General features: G+C 39.6%; 1 protein-coding gene across 5 annotated transcripts in view; it reads left to right on the top strand.

The window, feature by feature from the left end:
* The window catches only part of lrfn1 (leucine rich repeat and fibronectin type III domain containing 1), a 149,982-nt gene that overhangs the window by 60,032 nt on the left and 68,285 nt on the right, over positions 1 to 21,665 (top strand). For 3 of the 5 annotated variants that reach the window (XM_050063762.1, XM_050063798.1, XM_050063774.1), the window contains exon 2: positions 21,311 to 21,362. The exons of 1 other annotated variant lie outside the window; for it this stretch is intronic. The gene's annotated coding sequence lies outside the window, so the exon portion shown is untranslated. Of the gene's footprint in view, positions 1 to 12,604; positions 12,622 to 21,310; positions 21,363 to 21,665 lie in introns of those variants that run through there. One more of the 5 variants, XM_050063781.1, reaches the window with a different exon arrangement.

The raw sequence follows: 21,665 nt of genomic DNA, 5'->3' as shown, positions 1-21,665 counted from the left end.
TGTGTTACAGGTGGCACAGTGGTGCAGTGGTTAGCATTGTTGCCTCACAGCAAGAGGATTTCTGGTTCGAACCAAAGACATGGGGTTTGAACCCTGGGGTGTGGGAGACCTTCTGTGTGGAGTTTGCATGTTCTCCCCATGTCAGCGTGGGTTTTCTCCGGGTACTCCGGCTTCCTCCCACAGTCCAAAGACATGCAGGTTAATTGGTGACTCTAAATTGGCCGTAGGTGTGAATGGTTGTCTGTCTCTATGTGTCAGCCCTGTGATAGTCTGGTGACCTGTACTAGGTGTACCCTGCCTCTTGCTCAGTGTCAGCTGGGATAGGCTCCAGCCCCCTGCGACCTGTAACAGGATAACTGATAACAGAAAATGAATGAATATATGTTACAATGTCAGATGTCCATTTTAAACATCACCAGGTTTTCAAATAATGAGGTAAATGAATGTAGAAGTAATCCCTGTGAGCAAAAACCTGTCTGTTCTGAACACTGTTTCCAACTTTTTTTGTCCGCTGGAGACAAGCTGATGTCAGCTTGTGACAGATTTCTTTATATAATCAGCTGCTCCAGGCACGCAAATGCAAGGCTTTACATATATAGCCTCCACTGCTTTATGTTAGCTCATGCTAACATCAGGGAAACATGTAGTCTTAGTTGTTGTGAATTTTTCCTCATGGATCTTCCAGTTGTGAAGATTTTGGTTTAGAAGCTTTTATTGGTGATTTTTCACGGAAGAAAGAGCCACTATACTCTGTTGCGGTCATTTCCCTGTCTGCAGTGATGGTGCAGAAATGCCGAGATACAAAAGATCCGGTATCGTTGATCAGTCAGAGCAGACTAGGCTTTTTCAGGAGGGGTGCTTAAAGAGACAGGTGCTTTAACAGAGCGTTTCAGACACAAGGTGAATACAGGTGTTCCAGCACAGACAGTATGAGGAAAATAAAGTGTTTCACAACATTTTTATGCATGTAATCAAGTTACTCAGTACCAAGTCATATCCAAACTCCTCCATCTTTGATTTTTGCATCCAGATCTAGAAAAAAAAAAAAAAAAAATCGTGCCTATTTGTCTGGTTTTGCTCGCAGCTAATTGCCGCAAGTGTTCTTTGATGTAATGCGATGTGATTGACCCACTGCCGCAGCGGCTACAACCCATACAGTCTGTGGTGTAGTGAAGTAGAGCATGGTATATTTGACAGAGCTGGCAGTCAGCGTGCGGAGAGCCACCAAACGTTCCAAAGTATGGCGATACCACACGCCTGTGGCATCTGGTGGCATTTTATACAACTGAATGCTTCTATTCACATGATGGGTATCGAATGACGTAGATTTAAAAAAAAAAAAAGGTAAAACAGGTATCAAATAAAGTACTGTCATGGTATTGGTATCACTTCAAGTTTCCTAGTATCGGCACTGGTATTGTAATTTGTTAAACAAAACCCAGCCATATGGACAGGGTAGAAAACCAAGGAAAATCACAGCATGTACAGCACAGTATATGGTAATGCGAAATATACATTTAACATAGCAGCTGCTTTCAAAAGGGTACAAAGTACAGCACTCTAAAGGCGTTGTTAAGATTCCTATATTATTCAAAATGCAGATGGGAGTATCTTTTGGTTAAGCATAGAGAATGCACAGTTCAATCATGGCTTACTATAAGCCTTTCAGCACAGGACTGTATGGAATACATTATGTAGATGTGATGCAGTCAAGTGTTCACATGTTAAGAACTTTTAACGTCATTTTAAAAATGTATACCTGATTTAACAGGTAATATCCTGCATTTAAAGGAAGACTCCTTATTGTTTTATGTTTTTACATGATCTTATACCCTTTGTGAGATATTTAAAAATATATATAATATATTGTTAGTGTTTTAATATTTCTGTTGTGGTTGTCTGTTCATTTTTTTGCACTTGCATTCACTAATTTACAGCGCTTACTGTTCCTGAGCATGAAAATACCCTTTGATGTAATTAAATAAGTGACCACCTTCTCATAAAGTACCATTTATTAGAAAGGTTTTGTAAAGTTGTACTTAATGGCTCTGTTGGTGGTTAATAAATCACTTACTCATGCTTGATGGATCAATTATCAACCATCAATAAGAGCAACTTTAGGGTTGCCAAGGTGATTAATGTAAGTCATTAATAAAAAAGGTAATAAAAGATCAATTCTGTTACTCATGTTAAAGAAGTTGTTGATACAGGGGCATGGGTGTTTCTCACTTTGTAATATGACATCAGCAGCAGTTTACAATGTAAGGAAAATTGCTCAACTTCAGCAAACACTGAAATGAGGAGACTCGGAGAACCACGGAGAGAAGTTACAGCCAGCGGGATTACTTTAATTGCAGAATATAACTCAACAACACAAGGACATAGCAGAAACAGCGAAGACAGCCCCGCTTATCCAACTTCCAAATGCCTTTATACTATTTGAGTGTGCATGTGTGTGTATGTGCGTCCATGTGCAAACAGGTCTGGGCATATGACCTAACTGTCCCACCAGTCAGGTTATCCAAACCTAAATGTTCTGTTCTCTTGTTTGATTTCCAAAGTTCACCAACTCAAAAACAACTCCTTATACAGAGTTCTTCCTATTGCAGAAACTGACATCTGATCAGCTGTTTCTAAGACCTTTTGCAACTGACATTATTTTCACATTTGATATAGAACAATACATTATCTGCCTCTACAATAACTCACCATAAATGTTAACAAGTTTTTGATGAAGGTGTTTTACATTATTCCATCTCCTCTGCAGTTTTGAATGTTAATAATGGTAATAAAGGAATTGTGACAACCTGTTATGCCAGTAAAGGCTTATACCGATCTATAAAGCATCAGTAAATGATTCATTATCCATTAAAAAACCCATTAATTGCCACTTTATAAAAGTGGATTAATCACAAAGTGGTATGAAGGCACTGTATATAATTTACACTGTCTCTTCCCCTGTTTAAGTGAGCCCTCTGTGCAGATGAGCAGACATCACCTGCACTCGAGGGCGTAACGCTTTGATTGACATTTTTTAGCAGTTTCTTTGCAAATAGTCTGTGTGACTGCAGTCCCATTTCATTGTGGCCTCTCTGCCTTTTCTCTGCACCTCTTCAGAATCTGCTGGATGGTGCTGACAGCATTTGGCCAGTAATGTCATTTACTCATGCAGACGCATGCTCGTGTTTCTTTTCCTCTCCTTCAGCAGCCTCTTTATCAGGCACAGATGCTCTGAACTGGACCCAGCTTTACATTTTATGGAAGACTTAAGATATAATAGGGACGTGTGATTTTTGCTCACCACAAAATCCTGTTGCAACATTGGAGAATTTGAAAGGGTTAAAATCTGTTAAAAATTCACAAAGACAGATCGACGTACGTGTGGCAGGAGGTCTGTTTATACACGCAGTGCCAAAGAAACAGGATTACTGTCAAAAAACAAATCAGTTATTATCTTTTTATGAATCCCTGCAGTAAACAGTGAGCTCTCGTGGCCTTTCTACCAGAGCATTTTCCAATTTATCTTAATGGAAATCTGCAGCTTTTTTTGCGGTGAAGACCAAGAGAGGCTTGAGCTGCATCTGTATTGAATCCAACATGAATGAATCGATGAATAGCAAATAAATTAGATTGCATAACACACCCATACAGTAGAGAGGAGAGAATTTTAGATGTTTTAATTTGGTAACAGCAACAAACAGGGCCTCGGTGTGCCTTGTACTGTATGCCCATCGTATTCACCAACACATCCCTTATCAGTGATGTGTTTTTATCCCAATTACTTTGAACCTGATTCATGTTCATGGCACATCTTCAGTGACATGTGGAAAAGGTCCACGGTGAGGCACAAAATGGATTGGGCGTCTATGGTGGCTAATTCTGATTCATGGAATTGAGAGAGCTGCGTTAAGGATGTTAGGCATTAAAGAGTTGTCTTTTTCATGGGATTATCTGCGAAGGAGGAAGTCAGTATTCAGACAGAGCTGACTGGCACAGCAAGATCAGCCTTCATCCAAGTAGAACACTTCTTCAGGCATGCAAAACATGCAGACTTAAGTCACATAATCCCTTTCAATATTAGCGAGGATATCAATACGCTGACATAAATGGATAGGATACAACAGTTTTGCAGGCTTACTGCTGTTTCCAATCACAGCGTTTGCAGTGGTAGCTGGCAGGTTGCTATTATTAGCCACTGCAGTGATTTAAATGTTACTGTAGATCCACTGACAGTATGATGACAAAACATATTTAAACCGTTGGTGAAATGCTGTCCTGTCTAATAAAATATCATCAAGAGGATTCCTGGCAGCGTTTTATTCTTTGCACCCCAACGTTGTGGCATTTATGGAGCCTGCAGATATTGAAGTAAATAACTGGACACACAAAGCTAACACTCGGGCACATCTCTGGGGCTAAACAAACAATGGCGCTGTGCACATTTGGAGTTCAAATGAGACTGTAACTGTGGATCATAACAGGGCTTTTCTGGTGTTTTGTGGAAGCACCGCTTTGTCAGTGTGACTAAGCATGGCTGTCCAAGTCCAGCTAACCATGACTGTCTGAGGGAGCTATGAACACAATGCTTTTCAAAGCAAGTGTCTTCAGGCACAGTGTTGACGTTACACATTCAGATGTTGCTAAATGCTGAAAATGGCATTGTCTTCACTTCCTTTTTGCACTGCCAAGCATTTGAAATCCTGCTCTTAACATATTGGACATGGCATTTAGTATTGAATGCAACATATTTCAGGATGCTCTCATTACATCCCATCAATATTTGCTGCGGCAGCAGCCCAGTTTCTTCATGGAACTCATTAAAGTTTCATCGAATCTCATCTTACCTTATCTTACCTTGTTATAGACTAGAATCTGGACATTTCTATAGATTTCATTGATCAGTTGAAGGTTTTAAATTCTTGGATGTGATATGAGTAGATCATGGATTGTTTGAATGTGGGCTCCATTTATGTTTACCCATCCTTTTTTAATGCTTAATCCCATACCAGTATATCTGGGGTAAAAACTGATCAGTGGAGTGGTGCTCAATTCAAAAATCATGAATTCAACTTATATTATTGAGTTTTAAATGACTTTTAACTAGTCTTGTCATGATACTGTAATTTTAAACTGTGTTACAGTACTTTGAAAAATATAGATATTCAATACCATTTTCATTACCACAGGAAATTAACATTAAGGGCATAACATTTTAATTAAAAGATAAATATCACTAGGAACTGAACATGGTGGCACGGTGGTGTGGTGGTTAGCATTGTCACCTCACAGCAAGGCGGTTTAAACCCCAAGGTGAGGGGGCCCTTCTATGTGGAGTTTGCATGTTCTCCCCGTGTCAGCGTGGGTTTTCTGTGGGTACTCCGGCTTCCTCCCACTGTCCAAACACATGCAAGGGTTACTTGGTGTCAGATTTACTGTAGGTGTGATTGTGAGCGTGAATGGTTGTCTGTCTCTATGTGTCAGTCCTATGATAGTCTGGTGACCTGTCCAGGATGTACCCCGCCTCTCGCCCAATGTCAGCTTGGATAGGCTCCAGCCCCTTTGTGTCCCCAAACAGGATACGGGTTTACGGAATATTAATGAATGAATGAATGAATGAATGCCTTAACATGAAAATGGTGGCTTTCCTTGGTTAGTATCAGAGAAGAGTGATTTTTGTAAACATTAACAGTAAGAGAGAGCGAGAAAGCACAGCTGGAGCCAGTGTATCATTACTGCAGAAAATGAGTATTGAAGCCATTTCAAAAATCCAGAATTGATATCTAAGGATAAGTCAATATTTTTGCCAACACTCATTTAAACTGAAGCAGTAAACATACAAACAGTCATTTCAGTTTCAGTTTGAATCAAATGAGCTACTGTAGATTTAAATCATTTTTCCTATGATTTTATGGCCTGCAATTAAAATGTGGTTGTTATATGCTCCACCATGTTGGCCCAAATTGGCATTGACAGAGAAATTAAAATCAAGTTATAATACAGGAAACCTACCTCGAATGCCCTCATGCTTCAGTATGAAGGGATCAGTTAGTGTTTCAGTCCGTCTTTTCGATAATAATGTATTTTTTTTAAAGATATTTTTTGGGGCTGTTTAGCCTTTAATGGATAGGACAGACAAGCGTGAAAGGGGGGGGGGGGGAGTGACATGCAGCAAAGGGCCACAGGCTGGAGTCGAACCTGGGCCGCTGCGGCAACAGCCTTGTACATGGGGCGCCTGCTCTACCACTAAGCCACTGGTGCCCCGCTTTTTGATAATAATTTGCTATTTGAACATGGTTTGCTATGTTTGGTCAATTTTGAAAACTGTATTACATCATCATTCACATCATTAGATAGGTTGGAATAAGCTGTCGGCCCACAAATGACACATTTGGGTTTACAATGATCCTCAAAATGCCTTTGACTCAGCCTCTGTAGTGCACTTAAAAGCAAATCTTTTCACTTCCCATTTTCAACCCTGACAGTGCTATAAGTATCTCTTATCAGACTTCTTTACTTATGTAGTCTTTTTTTTTTTTTTAAACTCAATGGGTACGGCTAACATTAAATGGTGAGTTTGATGAGTGCAATGACTGGCTGTGCCTATGTAGCAGGGTTTAATATGTGAATTTTCTTTATCATGTCTGCCTGGCAGCTACCTGCTCGGGGAAGCCATAGCCTTGGCCTCCCTTTTTGTTTCTTTATGCATTGAAATCTTGTCAGTAACAAAAGACATGCTGCTGTTTCATTGCAGGTGTAAATGCTAGCAGCGCAGTGCCAGGTAAACCTTTGTGCTTGTGTCCATTGCGGTACTTTTGTGGCTCAGCTCAGGCTCGATTGCGCCGAAGTAGATGAAAGCACGATGATTTCCCCAAGCAGCTGTTTTGACTCAGTGGTGCCAAGTAGACTTGATGAAAAAACTCTTTTAAAAGGTGCCCCGTGAAGGCTGAGGTTGTGTTTATGCAGATTATAGGTTGCAGCATTTTGTTACTCATGTTGGCATAAAATTGATGATGCATTTCCTCAGACCACCTCAAAATTCAAAAGCAAGAGCCAGGGGAATTTTTCATGGATTTAGTTGGCAAAGGCACCGACTCATCTCCAAAATCACACACACAAAAACCTTCATGAATTTTTACTTTACCCTCCTTTTGCATCTATATATATTAGTCATCAAGTACATTAAAATTAACATCTAAAATTAATTTAAGATGTTCATCTGAAGTTTGATGTAATCATATTACATATATGCCGTAGGGCTGGATCAAATACTTAAAAGCTTCGACCCCCTTTTTTTTTTTTTGTATGTCTGTTCATTCAGTTTAAACCTGGTTTTTCTGCACAGTTGCAGATAAAGACACACTTATATTATCATACTGTTTATAGAGTTAGATTCCAGTGTTGGCTGCGTAGAATTGATGTGATCCAAGCATTTCCAATAACTCAAGAGCATCGTAAGGTCAAAAAGTCTAACTTTATTGAAAGAAAGATCAGTTGAATCATTTCAAAAATTCACAACATTTTTTAAAATAATAAAATATTCTCCTTCAATCCATATTTGTTGGCGTTAAGCCTTTCAAAAACAACATTTCTACTGCAGTCAAAAAAAATCCCAGTCACGCAGCTTTGATAAGGAGGCGGCTTCTATAAAATATATTTATTTATCAAAGAAAGTTAGTTTAATTAAAGAAGACTAACTCATTTTAAAAACTCACTTTATGTAAACTGAGGATTTTGTTTGAGGATTTTTTGAAGCTTCACTCAAAAACCTTAATAGGAGCTTCAAATCTGAGCGGATGATATTCTATACAGCTCTAATATGTTCTATTAATAGGTTTAATTAATGGTTTACTTTTGCCATAATGTCATGCAAAATTACATGTAGGAGGAGTTTCCCTTTCAGCTCAATAAATAAGCCATAAGCCATTGGCAGGAATGATACTTATGTTCCAAGTGGAGTCACTAACTTAAAGGCTGTGCTGCATTTTTTAGAAGTAAAAGGAATCAGTTATTTAAATCAGATGGAGCACCACAATCCACTGTAATTTAGATATATAAAACAGCACCACATGTACACACAGCTTTATACTTCTGGCAAAAGTAATGCGTCTGCATATTTCTGTTATTGATTGCACAGTGTTTTTGTTGTGATCCGGTTGGTAAGATAACACACGGACTCCAAATACAATGTTCTGGTCTCCAGTGGCAAGGTATGTAAACATATCCATGTGTTCTTTGTGCGTGATTAATTGGCAACAAACAAAATAATGATGACATTTTATTGTCGTTACTGTATTTATAACCTAATAGCACAGATTTTGTTGTTTGATAATTAACTATATGCACATATTCATGGAAAGAATGGAGAATTTTAGTGCCTCCTAAAACACAAATTAAATTTAAACAGGGACATGATGTACCCTTGGAAGAATATTTGGAGTGCTGTATAATCGTATTTGGGTTGCTGTATATTTTTGCTTTGGGCCTTGGCACCTCCTGCACAGAAACAGTTTACTCAAAGGAGAAGCCAGACTGGATTCTCCTCGCAGCCCATTAGGAAACAGTCTGCTGCTTTTAAAGGGGATGAACGCAGCTGACATGATCTGCCATTACAAGAGCTTATTCCAACCCTGCGTGCTGATGATACTGTATATTTCTTCATCCTTTTTTTGTGGAACTGAGTGTAAACATGATCAAAAACCTAAACAAGGAAAGGGATTATGCAATTTTTAGGGACCTGAAGCTCAATCTAATTCTGGTGCAAGAAAATGTGTAAAGTGGGTCTGTATACCAGAATTGGAAATTTCTCTTTGAAGGCCAACATTGCATGAGATTTGTTGGACGTTTGTTTGCAGTTGAGCTTAAATTTGCAACCAGTTTCACCTTACTAAAGCCCTACAGTACATCATTTCCAGTATTGAGCAAGTATCAATGCTACCAGTACAAAGGATTGTTTTTAGTATCAATAATGTCAGTAGATCATTTTCAGGTTGAGATGACACTCTGGGAACATGAACACACTATTAGGGCACACTCTATTTACTTCTCTGTGAACGATTCCTGGTTTAATGATAAACTGTTGTAAACTCCCTGATGGTTAGTATTACCATCTTAAATTTGAATTATCACAAAACCATGTTTGATTACCACGCTTTGAAAAACCTACAGTTAAGTAAGTGAACGGTTAACCGTTAAATGGTGCCGCCAAGAGTATTTTGGATCCGTTAATTTTGCTATTCTTTGGTTTACTGCACTGCCTACCATACAGGTCTACTGGGAGCTATCGTTAGTTAGTGGTGTTGCACATTCAGCAGTGGCCACTTGTAATGCCATCCTGACCCAACAGTGTTGCTGTAGAAACACTGTGCACACATGGCACAAAATGAACCCACCTGCACGCCGGAGTTCCCTGGGGGGAGATCCATGGGTGGCTATCATGTTTCCGCAGCTACACTGCCTCGCCACAAGGACAGCATTATGAGCGGTAATCACCAAATCTAGCAATAGTTGCCAAGTGAGTGGTGCACTAGCTAGCTCCCACCTGACCTGGGTAGTTTGCAGTGCAGAGCAGCCAGGGCTAACGTTTTCTAACTATGTTTCTGCGTGTTAACACAGCTAGTCAGCTGTCTGTCAGCAAGACAGCAGAAAATAAAATTAAAGGCAAAACATTTACATAACAAAACATTTTAATTTCACCATCTCTAAATAGATGGTGCTTTGAAATGCCATGCAAAAGCTCACCGAGTCAATGGCCCTCCTCCAGTGTTGGGAGGCAACAGTTACCCCAAAACCAAATAACTTGTCACAATGTTATTTTGTCATCACCCCACTACTGACTTCAAGTACAACAATCAAATTGGTGGATTCATTTTAGTGATCGTCACACTGTGCTTGCACGTCACAATGCAGCAAGCTAGTTTGGTGGATGGAAACGCTTACCTTAAGTAGCTGAAAATATTCCCATTACTTTTTTTTGTTGGAAGGAAAGATGACAAGAACACTGTTGCTGCAGGTAGTGGTGCTAAAACTCTTTCCACTTTGAAAAACGTCTTCAAACCTCCAGTCTGAAACACCTCAGCTACTACGACCGACAGCACCAGGAAATACACCCCACCAAAGATTAGCCCTCCTCAGTCACGGAGGATGGCTGTTAGTGATGGGATTTCTCGTTCACTTGTGAGAGCCGGTTCTTTGGCTCTCGTTCACTTTGAAGAGCCGGTTCAAAGATGCAGTTCGTTCGTTCGTTCGTTTTTTTGGGGGGTTTTTTTTGGGGGGGGGGGGTTATTGCTGTGTGTGTGTGTGTGTGTGGAGGGCGGGTGTTAGTGGGTTCAACGATGAACCGCATTGCTGATTTATCCATGATCTGGATATTGTAACGTGGACCCAGAATAGACCCTGCACATATAAAGTTTGGTGTAGCCATAGCAACGCCCTTTATTAACAACAAGCCTGCCAATACAAGCAAGTGCTGATAGTGGGTTAGCTTCCTACCTTTTGTTTCTAACCGAGGGGGGGTCATCAACACAACGTGAATTAGGAACTGGCTCGTTCACTCTAAAGAGCCGGTTCACTCGTTCACTTCAAAGAGCCGGTTCAAAGACTCAGCTCGTTCGCGAACGTCACATCACTAATGGCTGTAGCCCTACAGTGGCTAAACAACCAAACTGGATTTTAATGGTGGGCAGCTGCAGGCTGCAAAGTCTCCAATGAAGCTTGTGACTGGATATGTAGTGGGTGAAATGTTGCTCCGTGAGTGACACCCCATCTTTCAGACAGAGCCTTGGGAAAATAGCAGTCACAGGTATCAGAAGACAGAAAAACAAAAAACAAAAACATTTGCAAGCAATCTCATCTTAGCTACACTTCCTGTCTGTTACCCTGACATACACACAGAGCTGCACATAACAAGACTGAATTTTGAGGAGGTACGCTATTACCGCTATTGTCAGGTGTAATTGAAAAGCAATGTAACGAGTAGTGTCACAAATTACTTTTGGCAGGGAGTAATATGTGAAGAAAAACATTACTTGTGAAAAAGTAATGAGTAATGCATTATATTTTTAGAATAACCAGCCCAACACTGGCCTCTTGTATTTCATGTCATTTTGTGTTTTTGTCTTTAAAAACATACCAGTTAATGGTAGTCAGGCTGTCAAAAGCAAAATTAACCAAAACTGACATCCCTACTGGCAATAGATGCTGTCTAGCACCAACCAAAGTCAGCAACAGTCTCCAAGATGCAGGTACACAAGTGCAACGTGGGTTTGTTGGGCTATAACCCTGTTTACAGAGTGGGTGGTCTGCAGGCAAACCCAATGATGTTACTGGTCCCTTGTCCTCGTCTACAATTACACACTCAAGCAAGCATTTCAAAGACAAGCTATCTTTAATGTAAATGCTCTTTTGATATGGTTTTCAATTTCTCTAACTTACTGGCTATGTTGTGACTTTAGGGTGCATAGTGCTGCTTATTCTCTTGATACCATTCACTTCTAGTTGTGTGCAGGCACGTATGTATGTATCACCTTGTTAGTTCAGAATTCACACCATAAATATTTTTATTTGCCATTACCAGCCACTACCGTACCCTGCATGTGGAAACACTTTATTTTTAGTAATCAGCCGAGAGCAGCAAAAATAAATGCACCTTTTTTTAGTGGTAAATATATTCAGTAGCAGCCTGTTAATGATGTATTTACCTCAGAAATCATGACAGGTGACAATGGAGATGGAGTCAGAACTGTGACACTGAGAACGCTGTACATTGCTTTGTGAAAGTAGAAAGCCTAGACGTTGCTGTGTTAAAGCAAACCCAGCCCCCCTGCACACTATCTCTCATACCTACTGATTATTTATGTGGTACTGGTAAATGTGCTGAGCATGGCTAAGTGTATAAATAGCAGTACGGACATCATCAGAGGCTTCGGCTCACAAGGGGGAAAGGGGAGGGGAAAGAGCTTACTACCAGAGCATCAGATCATGAGCAACAGAGACGATCCTCCCTGACTCATCAAGAACGGAGGGAAACTCTGATCCCTTGCATGCTGGTAGTCTGCATGTTGAAGGCCCTAGTAACCCTGCTGACCTCTGTGGCCAGTGGTGCACAACTTTGCGTTGTGCTTATTGCATAATTATTCATATGAGATGACTAAGTGCATTATTCAATTAACATATCCCCTTGGTTCACTGACTTATATATGTGGGACATGGTTTAGGATGACACAGACTTGCAAATGTAGCTGTTTTTTATTCTTTTTATTAAAGATAGCTCCATAACCAGAGCAATTATCAGAGCGTATATTATTTGATGTGATTCTCTTAGGCACCTTGTATCATTGCTCAGTGTCAGCATGGCCACTGTCTGCGCCACGACAAGATTTCCCTCCTAACAAAGGAGTCACAGCATCCCAGTCATGGTAAATATTATGGTAAAACATCAGCACAATTTTTTCCTCATCGTTTTCACACCGCCGCCACCGCCATTATCTCTGTGTACTCATGTGTTCCAGCTCTCTGCAGTGCAGCCCACAGTACAGGCCTCCACTTTGCCTTGGGTTGTTGCCTTTGTCTGGAGCTCTCTCATCTCTGGAGGTCACATTGGCCGCCCTGGAGGTACTGGTAATGGTCAGTGTGCCAACTGTGTGGGCAGTCTAAAAGAACCATATGCTGTCTGTTAAATCACACTCAGCAGAGGCAGCAGTGCAACATGGCTCAGATGAAAATCACAACATGCTTAAAAAGCCATCAGTTAAGCACGCAGTGTATTAGAGCAGGTATTTCTCGCATCCTTTCCTTCCTCATCATGTCACTCCTCGTTTTGTATTCCACACTAATCCCTTCAGGAGAGGAGAAGAATCACCAGACCTTACTCACACTCCATTCCCCTTTCACCACTATTTATCGGATATAATTCAACTGGTTAAGTTCACCATGGCCTCAGATCAAATATGTTTTTCTTTATTTGCTTTTTATTGAGGGTTTTATAGTAGTAATGTGGGTCCTGGCCACAAAATGTTTATTTTAGCCTTGTGGCAAGTCAGGCAGAGCAATAGAGGAGTGGATGTGCCATGTGCCGAGCATTTTCACACATGGCTTAGACACTGCAATAGAAAGGCCCTGTAGCAGGTTCTTTTTCACTCTTCATTAACAATTCTAGAGGGTGTTTCAACTGAGAGGCGATAATGTTTCTATGGACACCACTGGCCTCTAGTCACACGCCAAAGACTAACAGGTACTGAAAAATAGAGGGAATAGCATGTTCCACTCTGAAGCCGTTTTTGTTTTTCTGTTCAATGGCCACCTGCAAAAGCACTGCGAAGTCAGTGGGGAAAAAAAACTGTCAACTGAAACATCCATTTTGTCATGTGGAGACATAACCCAAGTTTGCAGTTATCCAAACGCCTGCCTCGCCCTGCGTGCTGAAGCTCCGAGGTCCTGAAACACTGAGCAAATAGCTATTTGTCCTTGAGGGTGGCTGCAAATGAGAAGGCTGGGTTGCTACACTGGGTTTAGAAAAACAGGGGAAAGGAAACCACAACCCTGACAGCTGCAGTTCTAGTATCTAACGAATCATCAATCATGTATAAATCATCAGTCTAAGATATCAGACTGAATGAGTACAGATGTGTGACTCTAAAGCTGTGATATTGTTTTACAGCTACATCTATTAGTTGGTTAATTGATTATTCATAAATTGTTAAAGGTTCAATGTGTAGCACTTAGGGGGAAATATTGGCAGAAATGAAATATGATAAGCATGTTTTCTTCAGTGTAATAAGAATCATTGTGGTTTTTTGTTACCTTAGAATGAGCTGTTTATATCTACATAGGGAGCAGGTCCTTGTTTATGGAGATCACTATGTCCCCCTTTGTTTCTACCATAGCCCTGAATGGACAAACCAAACATTGACTCCAGATAGGGACATTTGCATTTTTGCATTTTCCTGTCATCCACCATAGTTAGAAGCCCATCTGCAATGAGCAGTATTGGAGAATCACTGATTCATAACGTGAAACTGCTTTATTCAGTGTTTTAGCTGGTATAAATCACTGGGTCCATTTGTTTTTTGAGAGGAAGACACCTCTGTGGATAATTCAGCTCTCGATAAAAACCTCCTGAACATGAACCAGGAATTCTAACCGGGAAAAGTTTCAGCTGGTTGTAATCTGCAATCCTCACCACTAGATGCCACTAAATCCCCCCTAACTTATTAACCTTTAAAGTCAATTTTCCAAGCAAAAATATTAAGTTATTTTCTGGTTTTCACATGTGAGGATTTAATGCTTTTCTTAATCATCTATTTTCCACATTTGATAATAAACTGAATATATGTGGATTTTGGAGAGATGGTCAGATATAACAAATAATGTGAACATATAACCGTAGGCTCTGGGAGATAATATTGGACATTTTCTAGCTAAACCAATTAGCTTATTAATCAGGAAATAACAGGCTGATTCTTTGATAATGAAAATAATCATTAGTTGCAGCCCTGTATGTTTTTAATTATACCAGTTATGCTTTAAAAGCTGCAAGTCATCTGTTTTAATAATGCTGTAGCATTAGCACAAATGCAGATACAGCTGGAGGCAGTATATGAGCCTAATGACATTTGATCATTGAAGGATGTTTTGGAGCAAAAATTATTTTGTTTTTCACTCTGCAACCTTTCCCTTTTCCGCCGCAAATCACAGTACCAGTGTTTTTAATTAGACAACAACAACAGTAACTAAAATGTGGAGGAGAAAAATCCTCTCACAAACCTATCGGCTGTGTCACTCAGTTGAATTCCACGTGCGTGCAGCGGACGTGTTTGATGTGCCTGCGTGGGAGTTTGATGAATAGATGGAAGGGCAGTTAGCATGCAGTCGACAATATGTAAGATTACAGTTCAAGCGACAGGAAAAGCTTCGGAGATATTTGCAGTGTGAATGTGTGTGCAGCTGTGTTTTAATCAATCCCTCAGTGTTGGACGCTTCAGGGAACATGAACATAAGATGGACGTCTCAGTGAAGTGCGACATGCGTGAAATTGTACTTCTCACATCACTGTCTTAGGTCAGTCGGAAAGCTGGCTGCTGGACTTTACGTAATGGCATTTTGAAATAAAGGATTTCAGTTGTATTAAAATTTTGACAAAATACTCACACTGAATGATATATCACTGATTCCTTAATAACACCAGAAAAATCTTAGATTAAGCTAAATGTCTGGGATGTCACCTGCATGTTAAGGGAGCTCTTGTAGCAAGTGAGTTGCCAAGAAGACAGCAAAGAAGAAAAAGAGGCATGTCTCTTCTGGATGTAATGGATGTGCGACTGAGCAACCTTTGAAGGTTGCTCTCAATGTCAGGGTCTTTTGTGAAAGGCCCACCCTGTTTACACTTAGTAGAAGTGAGAGTTGGGGTTGGTAAATATGTCTTGCTTGGACAAACACCCTGTGTTGCTTTGGCTGGGCTGGCTGATAAAAAAAGGGGCTGTTGAGATCCTAATCAAGATTGTTGCTTTGGCAATTAAATCTGACAGAGGAGAATCAGAGCTATGCCTCTGTTGTCATTATTCCTGGAAAAAAAGGGTGGGAAGTGGTCCCTTTTTCTTCATCTACAAAAGCTTCAATTAACTGTGATAGCTCCATGTACGCCTTTAGTTGTGCACTTGGGAGAGAGGAACAAATTGTGGCTCCCCTGAATTGTTTTTAGCCTATATACAGTACTGCAGCGGTTTAAATGAGAAACCTAAGTTTATTTGTGTACTCTGAAACCTATTTACTCATAACCTGTTTTGTTTGGTTCATCCTGCAGATTTTGGTTTAGTGTGCATGTGAGACTGATGCCACTCAGACGTAGCTGTGAATGACAACACTCCACTGGAGACGTTTAAAAGTTGGTCTTTTTATGCAACTGATGCTCATATTCATGTACGGTATTTATGTGCTGTCGGCTGGTAAAATCACCAGATAAGACAAGTAAAACCTATAAATGCAGTTAAGTGCAGTATGATTTTCAGAGGTCGGTCACTGGAATACACTTAGTGGAAAGGATGAATGATACTTCACATTTAAATACTTTGGATGGTGTGTTTTAATGTCTTTCCAGAACAAAAAAAAAAACACAAGAGCAAAAGTAAAATGAATAAATGTGTGTTTATCTGGTCTAATATACTGACTAATGAACCTAGTACCTACAATAGTACCTAAGTGTTGCTTAAGGGAACGGTGTGTAAGATTTAGGGGGATTTAGCAGTCAGGACTGCAGATTGACACCAGCTGAAACTTCTTGCATGTGCTAAGCGTGAACTGCCAGTTAGAATTTCCTCAGTGTTCATTGTTCAGGAGGTTTTACTATGAGCTAAATTATCCCCAGAGGTATGTCTCTCTCCAAAACCCAAGTACCAGGTGATTAAAACTGCTAAGACACTGAACAAAGCAGCTTGACATTACAAATCAGTGTTTCTTCAGTGTTTTTCGGCACATCAGAGATGGGCCACTAACCCAGCACCAGCTAGTCTGTACTCCAAATTATCCACAGATGTCTCTCTCTCTAAAACAAATGGAGTCTGTGATTTAAACCTGTAAAAATATTGAATAGAACAGTTTTACAATAAAAAAAAAAAATCAGTGTTTTCCCAGTGCTTTCATCGCAGTGCTGCTAACTAGGGTGGCCAAAGTGAAAATGCAAATAGCTCTATCTAGAACAAGTGTTTTGACTAGTCTGTCTTGGGCAACTGTATAAACATGGTGGTGCAACAAAGCCAGCCTCGAGATGAGGACCTGCTCCCTATGTAGATATAAACAGCTGATTCTAAGGTAATGAAAACACAATGATTTTTATTTTCAGGTAATTATACATCGAAGAATACATACTTGTTATATTGTATACCTTTTCTGCCAGTATATCTCCATAAATCCTACACACTGGACCTTTAAGGTCAAGGATCACATCATTACTTTACTTAGCTTACATAAGATTGTAGTGTTACATGTTAACATAAAAAAGCCATGTTTATGTGTAGCACATCAACTGTTTTTCCCACTGTGACAATTGGAATATGGATATTTATTATTGTGTCCACATCAGCTGGTGAGGATATAGACTTGTTGTTTTAGACGTGAATTTATGGCGAACCTTAAGTGAAAAAGTATTACGGGTCTAAAGGGAGCAGGGAAGAGCAGTTCTCCTTTACCCAGATAACAATCACAACAATCACTAAAATGCTCAGGGACTTGGATACTAACAAAGCCACCGGCTTGGATGCCATCCCAGCTAAGTTCCTGAGAGATGCTGCAGAGGTTATTGCTCCCTATGTCACTCACATAATAAATCTTTCAATTTCCCAATCAAAAGTCCCCCAGGAATTTAAAAGGGCCAGAGTTACTGTTTTATGTAAAACTGGCAGCAAGGTTAAACAGAGTAATTATAGGCCTGGTTCTACAAGTCAAATCCTGGAAAAAGGTTTTTTATGAACAGTTTTTTTAATATGTAAACCTGTTTAACATTTTATATGATTTTCAGTTAGGTTTTAGACAGCCCTACTCAGCTGAGACTTGCATGATTTATTTAACTGACTTCATTAAAAAGGAAAATGACAGGTGGCAAATACTGTGGAATGACAATGCTCAACCCACAAAAAGCATTTGACACAGTGAATAATTACATATTGATGTAAAAAATAAAATGTGGTAGGTTTTAATAGGAAGGCCTTAAAACAAATACTGTCATTTTTTTCTGGTTGAGCCCAAATGCTAGATGTAGAAGATATGCTCTCAGAGCCCAGAAACCACCCGTGGTGTCCCTCAGGGAAGCATTGTTGGTCCTTTATTGTTTTTTTTATCTTACATAGATGGCATGGGGGCAGCTTGTTCATATACTTTATTTTTATTTGTGGATAATTCAGGGTTGTTGTTTTTTTAGTAACTGAGTAGGGCTTAAAAACAGAATATTGTTTAGTGAAAAGCTCCAAAGAGTAAGCAGTTGGTTATATGAAAAACAAGTTATCTTTGCCTTTTTTTTTTAAATTTTGAGCAAGATATGAATTAATAGACCTATGAAACGGACCAAAGATACTGGGAAAGTGTTGTGATACCAATCTTGGATATACTGGAACTCTGTATGGCTAGTGAGGCTATGACCCTCTCTGTCATTGGAAAGGTCTATTCAAGAGCAAAATATACTGCAAAAATATCCAAGTTCCTTCATAAGAAAACCACAAGTTTATCAGCTACATTATTAGTTCAATGCCACTATGACTATACCTGCATAACCTGATACAGTGGTATGACTAAAAGAAGTAAAGATGAGCTTTGAAAAGCTCAGAACAAACTAACAAGGCTCGTCCTTCATCTCAGTCCAAGAACGCATATTCACCCTTGAAACAATTTGAAAGAGCTGAATTGGCTCCTTGTAGAAAACAGGTAAAACATATTATGGTCTACAAGATTTTACAAGGTCAATGTCCAAATTATTTTATTGGGTATTTTTCAGTATATCTGGGACTCTCATGGCCTGAATACAAGGGCTCAGGTTATGGCAAATATAAAAAGCAAAATACGAAGAAGCACGTTTCTTTACACGGGGGAAGGAGTGGACTAACATTCCATACAACATTAGACCTGCTGATTCTCTGAATAGTTTTAAATAACTGAATGCTAAGTCAGTAACTATAGTGAGGATTGGTTTCTGAATTATTATTATTATTTTTTATTGTTTTTCATTGCTGTATAATATTGATGTTTTCTATATTTCTTATTAGGTGTATTAGTGAAAAATGGGATATAATTAGCATATACATGTCATGTCGTTTCCCTGCCTGCCTCCTTGCCTAGACTTCAGGAATCCAGTGGAAACAAATCATGTGACTTATTGCAATATCTTGATGAATTTTAGTCCTTAATGTGCAGGGGCGAAAATCCCATTTCATAGTTGGGGGGGACAATAAAAGGGGCGAAAATCCCATTTCATAGTTGGGGGGGACAATAAACAGTAAAATTTTAGAGAATAATTTCGGGGGGGGACAAGGAAAAAAAGTTTGTTTATACAGCATCTTTTACCACAATTTGACGTTTTAATCTTCTCTCTATCTCTCCAACAGGCAGAGTGAATGTCTATACTTATGAGAAATGGCTTAACAACTAAACATTTCCTGCAATTAAACTGGTAAACTGGTTTATAAACAGTGTGCTGTCAGATCTGCCGCTGCGCACCTCACAACCGTGCGTAATAGTCGCGCGTAATGACCGCTCCTCGTCGGTTAGACTGCACGTCTTTCATGTTTGTCTCACTGACAGGTGGAGAGCCTACAGACAGGTACCCATTAGCTACGAGCCGCTCCGCCACTGACTGCTCTTGTCCTGTCCTCTCCCTCTTCTTTCTCTCCTGTCCTCTCTGACTATCACTAAACTCTGAGCTTAATCATTAGCTTTTAGCTTAGCAGCACTCGTAATTGAGTAGGCTTTTGAACAATGCAGGAGAAATGTTGCAGACAGTTTATATTATCAGCCTGGGCCTGGGGCTTGTTGTAACAGTAAATGGGATGTGTTGTAACTTGTGTAAGTTAAACTGTGTCTGTGTGAGTGAACATCTTACCCTGCGATGTGCGATGTGGGCAGCGGTTCCAGCCAAACGCTGCTGCTGCCAAGCAGCCCTGCCCGTTGGAAAGAGTGTGGGATATACCACTACTAGGAATGGGAGGGGGGGGACTAAATCTTTTAAGATTTAAATAGCACATTATTGCACGATTATAATGAGCACCACTTACATTGTGCTTTTAATAAATACTACTGCATTGTTCAAAATTTATTAATTGTGTCTCAAATGATTCTAGGGGGGTACAGCTTTACTGAAGGGGGAGTCATGTCCCCCCTGTCCCCCCCGGGATTTCCGCCCCTGTTAATGTGCATTTGTGCACTGTATTTTACATTTATCAAATAAAATCAGTCAATCAAGAAATTAATCAATCAAGCTTTAATCTTTTATTAGATCATAAATGAAGCCTTTAAGTAGATATTCCAGATCCCCTTCTTATTTTGAAACGAGTCAGCTGAAAACATCATAAAGTCAGCCAGAGAATGTGGCGTTTTCAACCAACTCATAGAGCTTAATTATCTAGCTAGTAATAAAATCTCCTGACAGTTGGCATTTAATTGGGCAAAATTAATTGTCATTGCTAGAAAAAAGAGCTGTTTTCTAGAATCAAGGACCCATTGTTCTAAAAGTTACTAACAGTTTTGAGTGGTTAATCTGCACCTATTATCACAGCAAGCTAAACTACAATGCAGGATGACTAATCAAACATATTTTAATCAAAGAAAATCAAAAGAGAATAGAAATGCTCAAAAAATGATTAACCTTTTTAGATATATTTCAAGGGATAGACATTTCAAGAAATGACAAGAACATGGACAGCGTATCTGTATTTGATTTGACTAAACTTCTATATAAACTGAATGTAAATACAGCAATGTATATTTTCCTGCCCTGATGTTGACCTGTGACAAATAAGCCTGTAGGTCTCGCGCCACTTCGAGTCATCCACTTGTAAAAACCTGTTAAACACCTTGACCTTTTAGCTTCAAAGCAGTAAATGATAATATTTATCCGCAGACGTTGGTTCTTACTTAGACTTAGAGCTGCAGGATCAGTGCAGCTGTCTCTAATGAACTAAAAAGTTGGGGCTAATTAAACATAATGAGCTGTGGTGGCTTGTCTGTCTATTGGCTTTATTTACCTTGGTATGGTAAATGCATACGATTTTTTATTAGTGTCAGTCTAATAATCCACTTTATAATGACACAGCGTTACACGAGGGTCCATTACTTACTAGACAGCACAAGGAAAGAGTACAAACCTTACAGATGGTACATGTTCCTGCCTCAGACCCAGTATTCATTGAATTCATTCGTTGCATTTAATAGCTGCACAAAAAAAAAAAAATACATATGAAAGCAAGAACTAACCAAAAGGTAATGGAAAAGCTCCAGTGTATAATCCAAGGTTAATTATTATGCAGGCTAAAGACAAATATTAGTTATGCGTGTAAAGCAGGAAATCATCTTTAAAGAAGGAGGCAGGTAAAATGATATTTCTGCTTCAATTTCTCCTCTTTTAAATTCCCTCTGGCAGAGAGGCTCTGGGCACAAAATGATTGTTCCACTGCTTCAGAAATATCAAATCATTTGTATTGAGTCTGGGATGAAATCAAAGATTGAACTATAAATTGAACCTTTTTATGATTCTGACACTATTACAACTGGTGCCGTATGGCCCCCAATGTTATTTGTGCTTGCACATTAAGGTGTGACCGTTTATTTCTCTCTGCAGACTGCTTTGAAGTGAACCCTGTGAGGAGCATCCAAAGCGACACAATATTCTGGTGAGTTCCCAAATTGAAATTAAAACCCTCTTCACATTTACATAATATAGGCCCACTACCACACATAAGCCATCCAGACTGAACATGAGCAGAAAGTGACGAGGCGAAGGCATAGAGGGTAGAGAAGCTTGGAGTCTATCGATCACTGTTTTTTCTCTCCACAGGGTCAGTAGGTTTGGCTCACCATGCATGCATATTCTCACTCCATTAAACACAAAGGCAAACCCTACAGTTTTACCAATTTTCTTCCCTCTTCCTCCCACATATTCAGCATCTCATTCTCTTCCTCCCCTCTCTGTCACA

Source organism: Epinephelus moara, chromosome 2 (assembly GCF_006386435.1).
Source record: "Epinephelus moara isolate mb chromosome 2, YSFRI_EMoa_1.0, whole genome shotgun sequence".
Lineage (NCBI taxonomy): Eukaryota > Metazoa > Chordata > Actinopteri > Perciformes > Serranidae > Epinephelus > Epinephelus moara.
Note: the sequence above shows the minus strand (reverse complement) of the source record. Positions and strands in the feature narration are given on the sequence as shown.